This window comes from Orbicella franksi, chromosome 8 (assembly GCF_964199315.1).
Source record: "Orbicella franksi chromosome 8, jaOrbFran1.1, whole genome shotgun sequence".
Taxonomy (NCBI): Eukaryota; Metazoa; Cnidaria; class Anthozoa; order Scleractinia; family Merulinidae; genus Orbicella; species Orbicella franksi.
Window position 1 is genome coordinate 771,366 of NC_138152.1, and position 20,243 is coordinate 791,608.

The following is a 20,243-nucleotide window of genomic DNA, read 5'->3' on the forward strand; positions in this document are numbered from 1 at the left end:
ATGTTGATTTCATGTTAACGCGACAGCAAGGATCTTGGTTTCACTTAGAAACAAGCAAAATGTCAATTTCACGCAGCACATAAGCTCAATGATGTTGATTCTAGGTCTAAATAGGTTAAAATGTTGATTTCACGTTAACGCTTGACAGCAAGGATGTTAATTTCACTTAGAAAACAGCAAAATGGTAATTTCACGCACGCATAAGCTCAATGATGTTGATTTCAAGTCTAAATAGGTTAAAATGTTGATTTGACACTAACGCGTGACGGCAAGGATGTTGGTTTCACTTAGAAAACAGCAAAATGGTAGGAGCCCATGATGGGCTCCTGAAAATGGTAATTTCACGCAACGTGTAAGCTCAAAAATATTGATTTCAGGTCAAGAGAGGTGTAAATAAAAATAAAATAAAACAAATAAACATTTCAATAAGCACTTTTCCAAATACGGCAATGTCTTAAATGGCTAAAAAATCACGAGATAAAACATAGTTTTCAACAAACGCGATCATAGCTTTATGTCATGCACCGCCATAACTTCCAAGTTCAAAATGTGCTGGTACCTCTTATGCCCGATGAGGATAACTTTGGTGGCTGTTTAGTTTTGGATTTAACAATTTGATGACTCCAAGTGAAAATGCTCTATATATAGGGCTGACAGATTAACAGATTAACCCTTCTGCGCAACGTACGGGTCTCCATACATCTGCATGTCCCCTGATCTCAGAAGCTCAAAATACTACAATCATGCCAATTTGAAATAAAATCAACGCAAACTAGATCACAGATCTGTTAAAATCGATCGCCACTTGCTGGCCATTACTATGTTTAAATCTAGTTACCAGTTCGAGAAACGTCCGCAGCACGTAATCGCAATGCATGCCGGGAAGGGTCTTTACACCTCGTGCGCGGGAAAACATGGCGGTCGATACAAGACAAATTTTATAAGTCTAAAACCAGTTCTTGCTTTCCAAACTTTGACGCTAGCAACGCTTGGCAAATGGGCCACAACTCACCAGAGGGTACTTTTCTTGGGCAAGAACTGCTCTTAGACTTTGCTACCTGGCTCGACCTGACTTCGAACGCCGATAACACGATTACAGTATGTCAGCTGCCTTCGAAGTTTCAGAACACATTTTGATTCTTTAAAACGTGCTGATGACTTATGGGTTTATCAAGGCTTTATGATGCCTCTCAACCACCAGGCAGGCATACAAGGTACTTTAAAACAATGCTAAGATATTAGTTGACAGAGCAGTAAATTTTGTTATTTTTCTGTAAATTTTCTGTCATTTATTTATTAGCTATTCATTTATTTCTCACTCTGTATTTCATGATCTATTCATTTATTTCTCACTCTGTATTTCATGATCTATTCATTTATATCTCACTCTGTATTTCATGATCTATTCATTTTACCGACTGCAACAGCAGCTGCTTAAATTTGAGCTTTCAATTGAGAGCATTTTTACTTTCATTTAATGTTTGAAGGTCATTTTGAAACCTTCTCAGGTTTTCTTTGTCCTGAAATAACTATACAAAAAAAGTGGTTGATTGTTTACATACTCCCTTCTTGAGCATTCTATCACAGGTCTATCAAAACCTAACTATTGGACTGCATTTTTGGCTGCTGCCAATCATGATTATGACGATAACAAACTAACCTTTCGAAGAGAATGAAATCTACCAATCACAATCCACAGATGTGACCTTTTGAATTTCTGTTCCCTGACAGGTCTGCGAAGATGAGACAGAAACCAGACATGTAACCATTGATTGTGGAGAGTTTGCCTGTAATTGAAAGGTGCAGTTGTTAACAATGCTAGGTGAAAGATAGTGGAATTCAGAGCTATCTCATTTAGATTACTCACCCTATGCCTTAAATATATGTAAATTATGGGTTTCTAATAAACCATTCATGCATATCTGTGTCACTAGAGAAGATATTAGCACTTGCTAGTCAACGATCTTTTAGCCAAGCAGCAATGTAATGTTTTGCATTTAAATCATAAAAGCAGAAAAGTAACTCGCAAACTTACGGCATATAACCGTTCTTCCAGGCCTTCGAAGGTGGTTTTTTTTCTTGTCCTATGACTTTAAACTCTAACTGCTTATTGTGCAACGCTGCTACTGTAGCATTTCTTTAAAATTCTTCTGCACGAAGTTGGATTTGCTAAAGATAAAATGAATCACAGCAGAGAGGCTAACACCAGTTTATAAGGCAAACATCCCCCTGCTATTGACTTCATCAACACTTGACACTTATTAAATATAATTAATTCATCACAAACATAACCCACTTTAATGTACCCCTTCACTGATTCCTTACACTGGTGCAAACTGCACTGTTCAATACAACATTTTCACTCATGACACCAACAGCCACACAAATTTGTGGGACCAAACGAAAGTGCTTACTTAAGAAAACAGTTCAACTCCCACAGGATTGGTTTGGTACACAAACATGGCCACAAACATTGCACCCTTTAGAGGTTCGTGCATGTGCTCAGTCAAGTTCATCTATATAATTAATTGCATAACGAAAGGACAAACATAGCACTACGGAAGTGTGATCATCCAAGCATGCTGCACTTCTTGCACACTTGCATGCCTGTACGCCCATTCTTTTTTCAAGGTACTCATGCCCTGTTTCCATAGGATGAAGAATTTTGCCATTATCCACAGGTTGCATCTCTATGTCACATTTAAATGTAGTCTTACATGGGCCATTATTTTTGGTTGATTATCTATTAAGCCAAAGCTGCAGAAGAAAATTCATACTGCGATCACACAATGATATGGACCATGCTCTATGGAAAAATTTTGTTGTCTACTAAACAAGGTGATGAGCGTAAATCCAGGAAAAGATCAAAGATTTGTACTTTCAAAAGATTTTCAATATTACAGAAATGAAGCATACAGAGACCCAAGGCAAGTGGTAAGAGCCAAAGAATAAGGAAAACCAAAACTTTAATGGAAAAAACCAGCAAGGAAGTTCACTTACTGAATTGCCTGTTATAAGCTAGTGTCAAAATAATGTCTGTAAGTAAATAATCCAAGAATTCAGACTTTCAAGCAATTGCAATAGATACAATAACACGTTGCTTAAAAAATATATTCGAGTTTCAACAATTTGTCGATAAGATTTTGTTCATTCTTGGAAACATTAAACACCAATATGTAATTTTTTTGTTCTGCATAGCAAAGGCGCTTAGTTCACCGTCATTGTCACATTTACCTATTTTCTAAGATTTACTGGCAATATGTCTCTTCCATAGTGAATTTTCTGAGGGAAACAAACTACGCTATCAAATGAGTTTACAATTCTTATCAATTGATGCGTGTCACCTGAGGGTTTTTTTTCACGCAAATACTAATTCTTCACTAAGAGTATGTGAAAAGTTTGTGAAAGGAATTGTGAAATAAATGTTGGAAATATACATGCTTGCTATATTAGATATTCACATGCACATGAAATCTTTGTAACGCATGTGAAAGTATTTGTCTTGCATGTGAACTTTTTTCTATTATGAACTTCGTATAATGCATGTGAAATTTTTTTGCAACCATGTGAAACGATTTTGCCATGCATGTGAATTTTTTTGAAACAATTCGGTCATGAATGAGGTTAAATTTCGATAAACATTTCAAAATAAAAATGAGCGAGAGAAATTTTACACAACGTTTCGATGTCGTCATGACATCTTTATCAAGTGACAAGAAAATAACGGTTCAACAGTGTTATACATGCACTGAGAGGTGTGATTGTTCATTAACATATTTGTTTAAACAAATAGTTTCATGTGGATGGAATCCAATTGCGTGTTCAGGCTAGGTTTCTTCTTTCTAATAAACAGCACTTCGTAAATCAAACAATCCAGTTTTCCGTTGCATTTCTTTAGGACGGAAAAATTATTGGCAAGGTCGTCGATGTTATAAAGGCCGTGATCGTTCTTTAAATGCTTTCCGATTGCAGAGAACCTGTGTTCATCAATACGTTGCCACAAATGCCAGCTGGTATACCCAACATACTCTGCATTGCACAGATCACATTGGTAATTGTACACTACGCATTGTTGATTAATTAGAGGTGGTTTTGGTTCATGCATCTTGAGATCTTCACAGATTTTTCAACTCTTGAATACTGGTTGAAGAGTGTGATCGATTTTCCTACTCAGGTCAGATAGTTGTTTTTTCACTGCATCGGCCGACGTTTGATCTTTAAATGGCAATACCACTTGGTGAACAGTATCTTCGTTGACGGGTAGTTGAGGTGGCACAAGAGGATCTTTGATCATCATTGAGGTGACAAAGTGAGAAATGATGGAGTTAATTAGGCTTTCAGGGTACTTGAGGTTTGTAAACATCAGCTTCAGGCAATCACGTTCAGTCACGAAAGACTCCCATGTGGATGACAGGTGAAAAGCACGGTTTAACATGGTGTTAATGAGCGATTTCTTGTACCTTTTGTCCACATGGCTTTGGTGATGGAGTAGTAGGCCGGTATTTGTTGGCTTGCGGTAAACACTGGTTTCCAGTTTGTGACCTTTCTTAAGTATTTCCATACCAATTAAATGGTAGCTTGTTGACGGAAGCTAGTTCCATTGTGAAATTTATGGATGGATGACAATTGTTAAGTGTTGTTAAAAAGGCTTCTGCTGCTGGCACATCCTTCATCGTGGCAAGTATGTCATCAACATACCGCCTATAAAACTCTGGGAGCTTGTTGTCATGTTCTAATTTCTCTTCGATGGAGCAGAGAAATGCGTTTGCCATAAGGGGTCCCAAAGGTGAGCCCATTGCCACTCTGTCTGTTCATAAAGCTTGCCATCGAACTGGGACAATTGGTTCTTAGTTGCTACTTCTAGAAGTTGAATCAGGTCAGGCTGAGTGATGTTTAACTTGTGTTTTGTTAAACCAGTTGTTTACGAACACTTTTTCGGCGATCATTTCGATAGTTTCCTTAAGTGGTACATTAGTAAACAAAGACATGACATCATAGGATACCAAAATGTCGTTTTCGTCGACTTTTAGGTCTTGAATCTCTTCTGCAGAAGCAAACATATCAGAAATCGTGTAGCGATTAACTGACAGCGGCTTCAGTTTTTCATCAAGCCACTTGGCGAGGGCATAGTTGTAGGTGCCCGTGGCAGACAAGATTGGTCTCATTGATAACTTCTGTGTGTGTCTTTGGAAGACCATAAAGGTGGGTAAGGCATGAGCCTTTCTGACAAACGGAATCGGTAATCTCCTTTGGCAGAATCTTACGAACCACAGAATCGAGGTGTGTCTACTTCTGCAACAGGGGGTGGTAATGTTTCAATGACCGGCCTTTCATTTTTGGTCTCTGCAAGCTGACAGGAACGAGTTTAGATGTATCGTTTATAGATGCCTGACCCAGAAGGCTAACATAATCAGATTTGTTCATAAAGACTACACCAGTACCTTTATCTGGCTTCGTTACGACGATGTTATCTAGTTGTTTCAGCTGCTTTATGACCCTTTGCAGTGTTTTCAGTGGCTTCGGTGATTTGCACTCGAAAGAAATGCAACGCAAAACTAGATTGTGTGATTTACGAAATGCTGTTCATTAGAAAGAAGAAACCTAGCCTGAATACGCAATCAGATTCCATCTGCGCAAAACTTTAAACAAATAAGTTAATGAACAATCACACCTCTCACAGCATATATAACACTGTTGAACCGTTATTTTCTTGTCACTTGATAATGATGTCATGATGACATCAAAACGTTGTGTAAAATTTCTATCGCTCATTTTTATTTTGAAATTCAGTCATGCATGTGAACTTCATGAAGGGGTTTCCATCCCTCTACACAGTACGGCAAATACACACCGGCATTTTGGACATTAAGACCACAACTTCCACAAGAATTCAGTTTCAACTGGTCATCAATCATGACTTTGTACTTTTTACTAAATCCTTCTCACGATAAAATGTGATAGTCAAAGGAGTAAAATTCCTTGGGATAACCATGCATGTAGTATCGATGATGTAATCATGTACGGCCAAAATGAATTACGAGGTGATCAAAAGCACATGGTCAAGTGTCGAGTTGAAACTGTATTGCATGCACTTATTTTGGTTAAATCTAGATGTTTCACTGACCATGAAACACTACAATTGGGGACAAGAATAAAGTGATACGAAGACACGTTTGAAGGAAAGTTATGGTGACAAATGACAAACTTTGTGGAATTAAGCCATCTGATCGTCAAGGAGATAGCATGAATGTGGGGCCAACATGGCAGTGATGGTAAAAGGCATTTCAATTTTATGTGGATGGTCGTGGGATCACAGCAGCTGCTCGAAGGCGTTACTTTTACGTTGTGCAGGAATGGAAGTCCAAGAAATCTTTGAGACCCTAATGGATCCGGGTGTACCTTAAGGGGAAGACCACGACGTATACAAGACGCGCAAACCTTAGAGAGATTTACATGGGGCAGTGCCAAATTTTCATTCTTTTTTCAAGGTACTCATGCCCTGTTTCCATAGGATGAAGAATTTTCCATTAAGCACAGGTTGCATCTCTTTGTCACATTTAAATATAGTCTTACATGGGCCATTATTTACTTGGTCACTACAAATTCTGTTTTGGTGTCCCTTAGGGACAAGATGTGTTTGCTCAACATGGCTGCATTCCATTTACTCTCATCTCTAAATAAGACCTGTGCTTGCAGAATCTTGTGAATTGATTCGCGGTCAGCCCCCTTTCCATTGACGTTTTCAAATGTGGCTTGGTAGTCACGATTCAGGCATGCCGCACCTAATGGGCACCAGGATTTGTCTCTACAATAGAGTCCTAAGGTGATGACATCACAAAAATAAAAGTTTTGAAATTATGGGACATGATGTCATACTCTTATAGAGGATCCTAAAAGATGCCCTCATCCCAAAAATTAGCTCTGAATTGCAATTCCTGATAGAGATATAAGGGATCAAAGTTTGATAGCATCCCATACAAACCCTTCAAAATTTGGTTCAATTCCTTCAGTTTAGAACCGACTCAAAATTAGAGAGATTTAGATGGGGCAGTACCAAATTTTCATCCTTTATATTTTGGCTGGGAATTACAATTAAGAGGTAATTTTTGGCAAACACCCTTTTTTAAGGATGCTCTATTCGAAAATGGTGCCAAATCCCATAATTTCTCAAATTAATTTTTTTGTGATGTCACACTTTAGGACTCTATTACATGATCTATCTTGCGGTCATGAATTATCCTATTGGGTAGACTTGCAGTGGACGCTGATTTTTCTTTCTAAATTTGGCATGGAGAATGTATCTTCCACAGGAGAGAAAGTTTAATTTTTTCAGTTTTTCCCCATTCGCCTTGGAGGGGAAAACAGACGAAGGAAAGGAGTTCATGTTGGGAAACTAGAAGTTCCCTAAATTTCAGGCTGGAATATCTTAGAAAATCATTGAATGGAAGAGCTTATGTCAGTACCTTTCCCAAGGTAGAGAAAAGATCCTCCTCCCAGATATCAACCTGACAAGTTCAGCTCGATATCTGGGCTAGAAATCAACAATTCTAAAACACAAGCAATGTGGCTTGGACGCTGGAGAGACGCACAAACCTTTTAACTTTAGATGGCCGAAAGAATCCATCTGCACTCTTGGCATATATTTCTCCTATAGCACTGAACATGCAGACAAACTAAAATTTCAGGAAAAGATTACAATTCTAGAAAAAACTCTCAATGGCTGGAAATGGAGGAAACTCACTCCACTGGGAAGGTTCAATGTTGTTAAGACTTCAGGTTTGTCTAAGCTCATTTACAATGTGTCTGTTCTTACTATTCCCAAGCATTTTGTGAAAGAAATAAACAGGATATCATTCAATTATACATGGGAAGGTAAACCAGCAAAAGTCGAAATTACCATTATTAGAGAAAATAAACTTGGAAGTCTTAAACTGCTAGACTTTGAAAAAAGCCTTATAATCAAATTACTATGTGCATGAATTGTCAAAAACGTTACCAGACCACAAATAGATTTCTCAGTCAGTGATGTTGCTCTCAAATTTTACACCCAAGTAACAGACAACCAGATATATGTTTAAACAGCATGCAATGAGCAGATGACAACACGGCAAATTTCCACTATTCATAACATGCAGGTGAAATGTGTGTTAAGTAGCATATGAAATTTGTACAGCATATCACTAAAAATTTTCCTGTATAGCACAGGTGAAATGTGTGTAAAGTAGCTGTGACAATTCTTTCACCATTCATTGAGAGTTTATTGGTGAAATTTTTGAAAGATGACACCAACTGATGTTTTTTCTTCATCTATTTTTGTTTTTCCCACAACTGGCATTTGTCCATAGTCAGTCAGAGCAGAAAATGGCATAAACTCAACTCAAATAGATATCAATTCTATAACCTTTGTTTACCAGCGTTTTGTTTTTGAAAATGAGCTCACCATTCAGCTCATTAATAATTTCCTCTTTGAAGGCGAACTTGTTTTTCAGTTGGTGTAGTTTTTGTCGAGGTCATCCACAACTTTATCAAAGAAAAAAGAAAATTATGTCTTTCAAACCAAATAATTTTTAAAATAAACTTCCCATCTCTACTTGTCTGTCTTTACCCAATTGTGCAATAAAGTGAGAATATTCACACACTGGTGGATGATGTGGATCACAGGAACACTTGTGTTGGAGATTTTGTCCATTTCTTCAAACCAATGATTTTTCCAACCCTCCAAAATAAACCAAACCTGAATTACCATGGTTTCCCATTGGATCACAGCTGCTCACAGCCAGGTTAGCCTTAAGTTTGACTTGAGGAAACTTTCAAATTATAATATTTTTAGTAATATTCTGGATAATGTAAATCAAGAGGTAAATGTAAACAAATACAATTTTGCATTAAGAACCAGTTATTGTATCCAATTTATCAATCCATCGCCAACCAGTTACAGAAAAATAACCAAACTTTTCATGGCATTAAAACAAAACTTCAACCACATTTTGGAATCATTAAAAACAATGTCATGAGAATGGTGCTTATCTAGCAGTCTATTCACTACAACAGACAGCAAAATTGAAACTTGTTAGTTGTTTGTCTTTAGCCATTGGTACAATAAAGTGAGAATATTCAAACACTTGTGTTGGAGACCTCATGCGTTTCTTCAAACCAATGAATTTTCGAACCCTCCAAAACAAACCAAAAACGCTTTTTATTCCAGGCTTGGCTTGTAAAGGGGCTCCACAAAAAATTAGCCTGACAGCCACTGCACCTAACAGCTATTCCATCTTCCACACCAGCAAGTCACTACAGCCTACACAAGTTCTCTCTTTTTTCTTTGCGCAATTGCCTGTCCATAGGAAGTTGTTGGCTTTTTCAGCCATACCAGGCTATTCTTCACAGCCACATTCACATCAATGCTCTTTCTTTATTGAAATAAGACCCATAGACAAACAGTAATTTTGTTACTCAATTACTTGCAATTTTTTTTTCAGATAAAGAAACTCTTTTACCATTTTTTATAACTATTCAAATAGAAATCGCTCTTTCACATACGCACAAAATGCTCATGTAAAAGATCAGCAAAAAACGTTTCAAGTAGCACTATAGAGGTAGAGCTTGTAGAGCCCAGGATTATAGCCCAGCCACCATCTGAATGCTGTTCCATCCTCCTCACCAGCCACCATCACTGGTACCCAAAAAAGTTGTCTGCACCTTTACATGAAATGGACTAAAATAACATCAGACTTTCGAAATGTGTTATGATATTAAGAGAGCAATTCCAATTAAGCAGTACTCATTAATGTTAAAAAGCTATAAAAAAAATGTTGTTACCAATATACATAACTAGAAGTTGTTAATTTCTATTGAGTTGATTTTGTCAGCTTCATCTATGTTATGCAATGTCATAGAGAAACAAAGGGAGTGACAAGTTAACAGAGGCTAGATTTGTGTTAACTTAACAGCATTTTTTCGGTTTTTGCTACCAGAAGGCAAAACGATATTTGTTTTAAACTATTGTATAAATATTTTGGCTTGCTTGTTTATAAATTAATTCCACAAACAGTGCATCTGCAGCTTGCCTGCCTTAGGTTAACACAACACAAGATGGGAGTTTGTACTCAATTGCATGCATGTATTGAAGCACATGGTTCACAAAAGTAAACACTGGTGCTGTAGGTTCACAAATTAATCATAGAAATCACTTCAACGCATAAACAAACTCTCACAAGCGCATGGCAAGTAGTCTATACATTGCATCAGGTGCACAATGAGTGCAACAAAAATACGTAGGCACAGCCAGCATTAGACTAGGAAAGACACATTTAATAGACTACAATAAGATCAGACTTAAGGAATGTGTTATGATATCCAAAGTATAATTTTCAGTAATACTACACACTACTAAAATGTTCAAAAACTAATAACTTGTTGTCAACAATGTAATACACATCGATTCAGTTTATTTTGTCTTTCAGATGGCGTACAAATGTCCAAATTGCCCGCACAAGTGCAAGCAGCCAACAGAATTAACGAGACAAGTGACGACCCATACCGGTAAGCAGCCTTTTTCCCGTGAATGTGGGAAAAAGGTTTGCTCGCCAGTATCACTTGACCCAGCATACACCAACTCATCCAAAAACTGAGTATTTAAATATAGTTTGGCATTAATCACCAGTTATTATATCCAATCTACACGTATTAATCCATTGATCTGTGGATCATCAATTGTTCACGGAGAATAACTAAAATTTTCATGGCTTCAAAACACCAGTAACCTCCAAACAAATTTTGATGTTATCTGAAGCAATGTCAGGAGAAGGATGCTTATCTGACAGTCCATTTACTATAATGGGTAGTGCAAAAAGTATAAATTGAAAGGTTTTTGAGATTTACTCAAAATCAAACAAAGGATTTTTTATTCTTGTATACATTCTACTTGCTGTACATCATATTTTGAGATAGTGGTATTGGCTGTTCTTATCAATTTCATACCTGGTCAGCACAAATTCACACTTTACTGATTTTCAATTAGTCTGGTTGTTAGTCTTTACCCATACCATTTGTGCCCTCAAGAGAGAATGAGCATTGCCAGCCAGTCTGACACCTTTTTTCACCATCCATGTTATTTTTAGTGTGAATCAAGCAAACATAAGTTTTGCAGAGGTCACCCTATTCTTCAAACTAACAAACTGTTCAACATTTGCAAACAAACCAGTGAACTGTTCCACACTTCAAAGCAAACCAAAGCTTTTTCTTTTTAATTTGTATGTTCAGTCGCATGTAAAAAAAAATTAGAATTAACTATTGTTGGTAATTGCAAAGTCGCCTCAACTAGCGTGGCGGAAAAAACAGGTCATGTGACTTAAGTTTTAAAAGGAAAAATTTATCATGTAACGGTATTCAAAGCCAAGTCATCAACAGTCGTAAACATAAACATCAAGATAGCGATCAAAGGGATCTGACACTCAGGAACACAAACTGTAAGTTTCAAAATAGTTTGTCGCTTCGATTTAGATTGTAGTAAATAGTAATTTATCTCGTAATTATTTCAATTTCAGTTGACTACGATGTAACCACGGACACAACGAGCCATGTAAACTCTAGTTTAAATAAATCTGACAGCTTTTGATCCCTGGTGGACTAATCTTCAAAATAAGTAGTACCTTCAACCATAGGAGTGAATAACTTTTCTTCCAGGGTTGTATTGGGGGCTCCACAGGACTAAGCCTGACAGCCATCTTCCAGCCATTCTTACTCTCTACACAAGCCATTGTAACTGGTGCCCAAACTAGTTCATACATTACTTCCCAGAGGTATTACCTCGTCTGTTATGCCACAGTATTTTTACCGAGGCAGTGAGGCCTGGGTTTAAATTTTGGCTGTTTTTTTTTCCACGTTCAGTCACAAGTCGTCGTCTGGTCTCTAAAACGCGTGCGTCACCTGTGCATGCGCACAGCACATGGAATTTACAGAAGTTGTCGTCATGAAAAGTTTGCACGGATTCCATGATTTCTAGCGCGATGAAATCACATACAAATGAACACACCGTTCGAGGTAGACCAACACTAAAGGACATTAAGCGTTTTCAAAACAGGTCGGTCTGCAAGCCTTATGAGAGATCAATTTAGGAGTGAACATTTTGAATGAATTTATTAAGAATAATGTTATACCAAAGGAGCCATCAACCATGGCTATCAACTCTTCAACTTGATAAAAAGCTTCTTCAGAAGTGTCATTGTATTTTCAGACATGATCGTGAACCAAGCAGAATCCCAGCATGAACTCAAGAACGTCTAAGCAACAAGAGCAGAAAGGTTAGAGAATTTGTTTACGAATGTTCAAGTACACCTAAGTAAAACGCTCTGAGAAACTTTGTAAAGTATAATAAAGATAAGATCTCGAACTGAGCGATATTCTCTTGTTATTCTCTTGTAACAGAGTTATGTGTCTTTACAAGAATGAAACTCATGTAGCAAATTATTGTACATTTAAGCTGAAAGAAACTAATGTACGTTGACCCCAGCAAAACAATTCTTGGCTTGAACTGTCACACAATCCTGACGCAATAAAATTTATTCGAAAACCATTTAGTGGATAAAATCTTTGAACAACTTTAAAAGCACTATTAGAAAGTTTGACATTAGCTCTCTGCTGGACGACGGATGTATGTGTTGTTCTTGCTGTTCATCTATGTAGTTAGTTGTTAAATAACTATTAGGTGATAATATTATGATAGTATTTATCAACAAATTAGTTTTTTTTTATTAAATTTTAATATTTTCTTAATTTTACTAAGTCCTAGGTGAATACATCTTACTTTATATCTTAGTCTCCCCAATTAGTAGAGCACTTGTGCTCAGCTATTAACACTGAGACTTAAATAAAGTTGTCATTCATTCATTCATTCAATCAAGAAATTGTCAGGTTATAGGAGATTACTGTGCGTTTTCTCAAGCTCAGATATTTGTCGCAATATTTTGCACAAATTTACAGGGACCAGTATGGAGCTGCCATGTTGGTGTGTACCTCCGCGATATGCCAACATTGCGGCCAGAAAATAATGTAAACATCTGGAACTAACTTTGGCTATCTAGGCAATTGATTACCTGTGCTGAACAAACAAGCATTTACATAAGCACTTTTCTTAAAACTTTAACTTCTGAATGGGCTAAAACTCACGAGATAAGTATATGATTTCGACAAACACATTTGTAAGTCTATGTCACGCACCGCCATAACTATAAAAAATTCAAAATGTCTTGCTTGCTTGAGAAACGCAAATAACGACAAAGGCTAAGGAAAATAGACTGAAACGTTTATAGGCTGATATAAAGACCTTGACTCATTTCACAGCCTGAAGACCTCCAAACAAGTAATAAGCTATTAATCGATTCCAAGAAATGCAATCAAAAGCAGAATAGCTTAAGCACATCAACTTGATTGAATTTCGTACAACTTCAAATGCAGAACATTTAGCAAATTGCAATATGCAACAGCTGCCTGGGTATACACAGCAAAGCGTCTAGTTTCAATTGCGGTCGCACTCCTCTTCACCACAGTGCTACATATTTTCACCTGCGGTGGACGCGAGGTGGGAGCACACAGCAAAGACAAGGTTTTGCCACAACTTGATGGGTCCATAGTTTCAGGTGGTACCATAGTATTTTACCCAAAACGTCCACACAAAAAGGCTTTTAGACAGTGACAACAAAATTTTAATTCTTATCATTATCATGCCTGACTACAACTATGGTATTTTTAAAGGAAACATGGTTTGCAGAGCTCATGCATTTCTAAAAGCCAAGACATAGTCCAACACATTAAATGACAACGTACTATTAAAGATTAAAGATTAAAGATTAAACACTCTCAAACAAACCGACTGATATTGTCACCAATTCACATCGATAAAAGTTATTTTTGTTTCAGATGATGCACTTGTACCAATGTTGGTTCTGCTAAAAAAGATTCATGCGCCCTGACAAGCTGCAGAAGCACATGAGCACCCATACCACGAGCAGCCTTTACCATGCAAGGAATGTGGGAGAAGATTTGCTTGATAGCATCCTTTCATGCGACATGCACAAGTTCATGCCACACGTGATTAGCAGTTAATTATAATTTAGCATTAACCACTAGTTCTATATTTTCTCTGCTTCAAAACAACCTCCAATCACAATTTTATATTATTTCAAGCAATGTCATGATCATGGGAATGTTGTTTATCTAGCAGTTCATTTTCTGTAATAGGTAGTTGAAAAAGTATAATTTAAAAGGTTTTGTGATATACTTGAGAGCAAACATAATTTTTTTCACTCTTGTATACTTTACATTCTGTTCTTCATACTTTGACACCTTGGTATTAGCCTTTTTATATATCACATACCTGGAAAGGACAAATTTCCCCGTTACTGATTTTTAATTAGTTTGGTTCTCGCTTTCATGAAACTATTGTTTGCTTGCAAAAGTATATATGCAGCAGATCACATGTAGTATCAATAAAAAACGGAGATGAAGTCACTGGAAACATCGCGGGATGAAACCTTGAAGCGACTTGCTGAACTGTGTGGTCACCAAAATAAATTAAGGACGGCTAAATCAAGGCAGCAAACAGAACTGGATGAACTTAACATCGGCACAGCTCAAGGAGAACAAGAAGATCTTTTAGATCTTATAACCAGGCTTTTAAAATTTAACTGTTTCCTTAGCACTACAGTCGCAACGCAGTGCACATTCCAAAGCAGTGTTTCCACCAGAGTGCACCACTGCGGGAATCCCGCATTGCAATCAGAGATGGCCCCCAGAAAAATGAAATGGCCCATTTGGCCCTTTCCTTTTAAAGACTACAAGCTTAACCGGGTGTACTCTTTTAAAAGCTATCCCAGGGCTCGAAATTGCGACCGATACGGTCACCAATGTAACTAACATTTCATCCTTGGCGACCAAAATTCGGCAAAAATTCTGGTTTAGTCACCATAATGGCAACTACATTTCTCTGTGTTGACAATCAATCTGGTTATTTTGTCACACATTGTCCTTCTAGATAATCATATTGAAAGATCTTTGCTTCTAAAACATTTAACATAAGAAAAGAAGTCAATCCATTCTTTTGCTTTGCTGTATTATCTCACATCGGAAAACTTCCAAGTTTGATATTGCCCTATAATGCATTGCAAACCCTTGATCATTGACTATGTCATGTATGCCTAAGAATTGTTCTCTTGTAATGCACGGATCATACTAGTATCTGATTCAAAAGAAATTTATTGAGTAGAAACACTTCAAAAGGCACTTACTATTAAATTTTATGCTAGATCTTAATAAACTGCTTTATTTTCCTTGGTACCCTGACACATTTTTTTTTCTCTAGCTTTCAATTTATTGGCCCCTTTCCTTAAAAACTGGCCCCTAAAAAAGGTCTTCAGGGGCCACTTTGGCCCTCAAGAAAAATTTTCTGGCTGAAACACTGCAAAGCAGTCCTTGATGATTCATTGATTACTGTAGACACCACATCACTTGATCAATACAAACTGTATTATTGCACCATTAAATATTTTGTGAAATCTATGATGACGTAATGGTCTTAATCTGCAACTTTCTTCAGGATATGTATAGGCATGAATGACATGAACGATTCGATAGTATCACTATTAACAGCTTTCTTGCTTAAAAGTCATGATTAAATTTAATTGGTTTTTCCACGAGTAAAGGGCTAACAAAGTAGTCATGCAACTCACATAATTCAAGAATTACGCTATCCACTGCTATCTTTAGTACGGTGGTTATTTCCCTACCAATGATGTAATCCTTGCACATTCTGACACGTTCTTTGCTCGCTTGCAAATATTTAATTTTTTTTCCGATCTCTGAACACACTTCCATAAAACAGCAAGACAATTCACTTCTCTTGTCTAAAAACACAAAAATACTTGGGAAATTATGGTTAGATCAATGACTGTTGCTCCTGGCAAAATAAAAGTTCAAAACAAGCATGTTATTCAACACGCTGCACAAGAGAAAGTTGCAACATCGACACATTCCATGGATGACGTAATTGCTTTTTATGTGTTCAATACTTGTTTGGAATCAAGCGCTTCAACAACACAAAAAGGCAATATGTTTGGTACCAAATAAAGAGTAAAATAATCAAAGACCCGCTGAGGATTTGGCCGAGAGGAAGTCTGGGTCTGGTCACATGCAGATAAAAAGCCAGATACAAGCAGTCCAGACAAATTGACAAAGTCCAGCAAGAAACATGTATGGAATTGGCCAGCAGACTGCATAGACCAGAGCCTTAATCAAGGTGAAAAATGCACTCTCGATCTCACAATGTAACATGCTACAGGAGAAATTTGCTATGCCCAGCCTGACTGCCATGTACTAAAACAGTGTGGAAATTGAAGTAGTTTGCATTCCTGGAAAGAGAAGAAAGGTTTCAAACAGTACTGCAGTCCACCATTCCATATCCACCATATCCACCATTATCAAGTTTTTTAACAAAAGTTAACTAGAAACGCAAACTTTTGGTGTGCAAGCCTCACTTTCTTTTAGCACAAACAGTCCTGAAACCCATGGTATCATAAATTCAAAAGTAAAATGCAGAGATACAACTTCTCCAACAGGCCTTTAGTATTCGCAAAAAGGTGCTAACTTGTGAGAATCATTACAGCCTTGTTGCATGCAGATTACAAAGAAAATCTAGTGACTAGATTTTCTACAAATAAACAAAACCGATTTTAAAGGCCTGTTTATATTTATTCATGTTCCCATGGCAACGGCACATACGTCAGCTTAACCATCAAAAAACCAAAGTTTGTGTTGTTAACTTGCTTGCTGCCATTTTTGGCAACCAACGGATCAAGGGTTTTAGAGAAAAAGGTGAGTGAAACTCATGTATCAAAAACTGTGTTCAGCCACCTTAACCTGTTGTATAAATATTTTGGCTTAGTTGTTTATAAATTAATTCCACAAACAGTGCATGTGCAGCTGGCCTGCCTTTGGTTAACACAACACAAGAGGCAAGATGGGGGTTTGTACTCAACTGCATGCATGTATTCAAGCACATATTTCATAACAGTAAACACTGGTGCAGCAGGCTCAAAAATGAATCATAGAAATCACTTTAACCCATTAACAAACTCTTGCAAGGGCATGGCATGTAGTCCATGTATTGCATCATGTGCACAATGGTAAAGTTTGCATGCAAGCCAAGTGGCCCATCAGGCCGGAGCTTATCCCGGTTTCTGTAGCATGAAGCAACTAGGATTATTTCTACTCCCCCCTGGATGGGCTGCTAGTCCATCGCAGGGTTACCCCCAGCATTAAGTTCGTCGGTACCCATTTATACACCTGGGTGGAGAGAGGCACTGGAGAGTAAAGTGTCTTGCCCAAGAACACAACACAATGTCCCCGGCCAGGACTTGAACCCAGACCGCTCAATCCAGAGATGAGCGCACCAACCATGAGGCCACTGCGCCTCCCATACGTGCACAATGAGTGCACCAGAAATATGTAGGCACAGCCAGCATTAGACTAGGAAAAAAACATTTAATAAACTACAATAAGATCAGACTTAAGGAATGTGTTATGATATTAAAAGTATACATTTCAATAATATTTAGCTCTACTAAAACCTTCAAAAACTCAGAAATTGTTGTCACCAATATAATAGACATCAATTCATTTTCCCATTTTGTCTTTTAGATGGTGTACAGATTTCCAAATTGCCCACGCAAGTACAAGTGACCAACAGAATTAGCGAGGCACATGAGGACCCATATCAGCAAGCAGCCATTTTCCTGTGAAGAATGCGGAAAAAAGGTTTGCTCGCCAGTATTTTTGTGCACTCAGCCAGTCTGACACCTTTTTTACCATCCATGTTATTTTTAGTATGAATCAAACGAACATCAGTTTTGCAGAACTTACGCTATTCTTCAAACCAAAGAATTGTTCAACATTTGCAAACAAACCAGTGAACTGCTCGACACTCCAAAGCAAACCAAAGCTTCTTCTTCTTTTCCAGGGCTGTACTGGGGGCTCCATTCTACTCTCTAAACAAGCCACTGTCACTGGTGCTCAAACTAGTTCTGTCTCCCCCCTTTCCACACATTCTTGTTCACGCAAAGTCCAACTCCTTGTTGGTTTTTTCAATGGCACAAGGTTACCCCTCACAACAGGGTTTTTTTTTTTTGAACCAAGACCAATAAACTAACTGCCGATGACTAAATACAGGTGAGACTCCCTCACTTGCAATCTTTTCAACAGATAAAGATACTCTCACCTTGTTTTAAAGACTGTTTAAATAAAAATCTCTTTTTCAAATGCCCCCGTGAAGAATGAACGAAAAGGCTTGAAATTATGTGGGCATTGGCAGCCAGTCTGATACATTCTTTTTATCACCCTCTGACATGGTGATGATAATGATATTTTTGGTGTGAATCAAGGAAACACATGTTTTGCAGAACTCATGCATTTCTATAAACCAAAAAATTGTCCAACACTCCCAAACAAACCAACTGATGTTGTCCCCAATTAAAATCAATAACAGTTATTTTTGTTTCAGATGATGCGCCTGTACAAAAATGTGGGTCCTCCTCAAAAAGATCCATGCACCCTGCCGAGCTGCAGAGGCGCATGAGGACCCATACCAGGAACAGCCTTTTCCCTGCGAGAACTGTGGGAGAAGATTTGCTCAGCAGCATGTTTAAATGCAACATGTACAAGTTCATCCCAAACCTGATTAGCAGTTAACTAAAATTTGCCATGAACCACTAGTTATGATATCCAACAGAATTTTATCTGCTTCGAAACACAATTTTAGATTATTTGAAGCAATGTCATGATCATGTCTATCTGGCCGTTCATTTACTTCAATAGGTAGTTGAAAAAGCATAATTTAAAAGGTCTTGTGATATTCTTGAAAGCAAACATAATTTTTTTCCACTCTTGTATATTTCACGCTCTGTTCATCATACTTTGAGACCTTGGTATCAGCCTTTTTATATATTACATACCATATATCATATGGCTGATAATGTGGATCATACAAACACTTGTGCTGAAGACCTTGTGCATTTCTTCAAACCAATGAATTTTCCAACCCTCCAAAACAAACCAAAGCTGTATAATATATGGACGGAGGCAGGACTTTGCAATGGAGCACTAGGAACAGTAGTTCATTTTGTTTTTCCTGAAGGACAGCAACCCCCATCTCTACCAATTTGTGTTATTGTTCAATTTGATGAACCCTACAATGGACCTTCTGTATCTCCTGACCTGCCAAGGTGTGTTCCAATTTGTCCCATTACCCAAATTTCTCAAAGTTTAGGCTACAATGCTGAAAAGCAACAACTACCTTTACGGTTAGCTTGGGCAATGACAATCCATAAATGCCAAGGTCTTACATTAGAAAAGGCTTGGATAGACCTTGGAAAATCAGAAAATGTTACTGGTATGACATATGTTGCATTAAGTAGGGTAAGAAACTTGTCTGACCTTGTTTTAGAACCTTTAACCTTTGAAAGATTGTAAGCTGCTAAGAAGGCGCCAAATTTGCAACATAGAATATCAGAGGAACGTAGACTTGACAGACTTTCGCAAACAACATTACTCAAATTCAGTAGTAATCTATGCAAACAATCTTTATAATGTACATTAACTACAAAAAAACTTTCACACCTTAGGTTAACTCTCAGTAAAAAAATAACCATATACTTACTTTTTAAAAAAAAAAATGAGTGACATCCTATTTTTCACTTTTTTAGAATTAAAGATGTCATCAAAGAGGCATTTTAAAGGTGAGTTCAAAAATTTTCTAACAACTTACTATTTCACCTCTCATGAGGCTTATTTCGAAACATAACTTCTATAGGATACCATGGATGGTATCCCCTTTAGGATATACAGGCAACTTGGACCAAAAAAGGTAAGAAGAAACCATATGCCACCTGAAGGGATTGCCAAATAAATCTATTCAAACAGAACTTTGTTTTTTTGGTAATTATGACAATAAAACTATTAAAAAAAAATTTTGTGTGCGTTACGAACAACATTTAGACATCACCAAGATCTCAAAACCAGCAAGACATTTTGTGTAAATTTAGAAGGAAACATTCACGTTCAAACACAACATTCCAGAGGCTTTGATTATTGCTACAAGAAGCGAGACTTAACAAAAAGCTGCTGGCCTGCCTAAAGTAGTAAAGGGGGTGCTTATAGACTTTATAAGCACCCCCTTTACTACTGCCCAATTTATT

General features: G+C 37.4%; 2 protein-coding genes and 1 long non-coding RNA gene across 3 annotated transcripts in view; 2 read left to right on the forward strand and 1 right to left on the reverse strand.

Annotated features, from left to right (window-relative positions):
- Positions 1 to 20,243, forward strand: part of LOC145496232 (uncharacterized) — a 448,310-nt gene that overhangs the window by 172,331 nt on the left and 255,736 nt on the right. The window lies entirely within an intron of this gene.
- Positions 1 to 20,243, forward strand: part of LOC145496256 (uncharacterized) — a 192,459-nt gene that overhangs the window by 21,261 nt on the left and 150,955 nt on the right. The gene's annotated exons all lie outside the window — the stretch shown is intronic.
- LOC145496263 (uncharacterized) overlaps positions 1 to 20,243 on the reverse strand; it is a 427,898-nt gene that overhangs the window by 13,097 nt on the left and 394,558 nt on the right. Inside the window, exons 12-13 of the long non-coding RNA XR_014050532.1 lie at positions 2,036 to 2,169; positions 1,661 to 1,733 (exon numbers count right to left, since the gene is read on the reverse strand). This is a non-coding gene — a long non-coding RNA (uncharacterized LOC145496263). The remainder of the gene's footprint in view (positions 1 to 1,660; positions 1,734 to 2,035; positions 2,170 to 20,243) is intronic.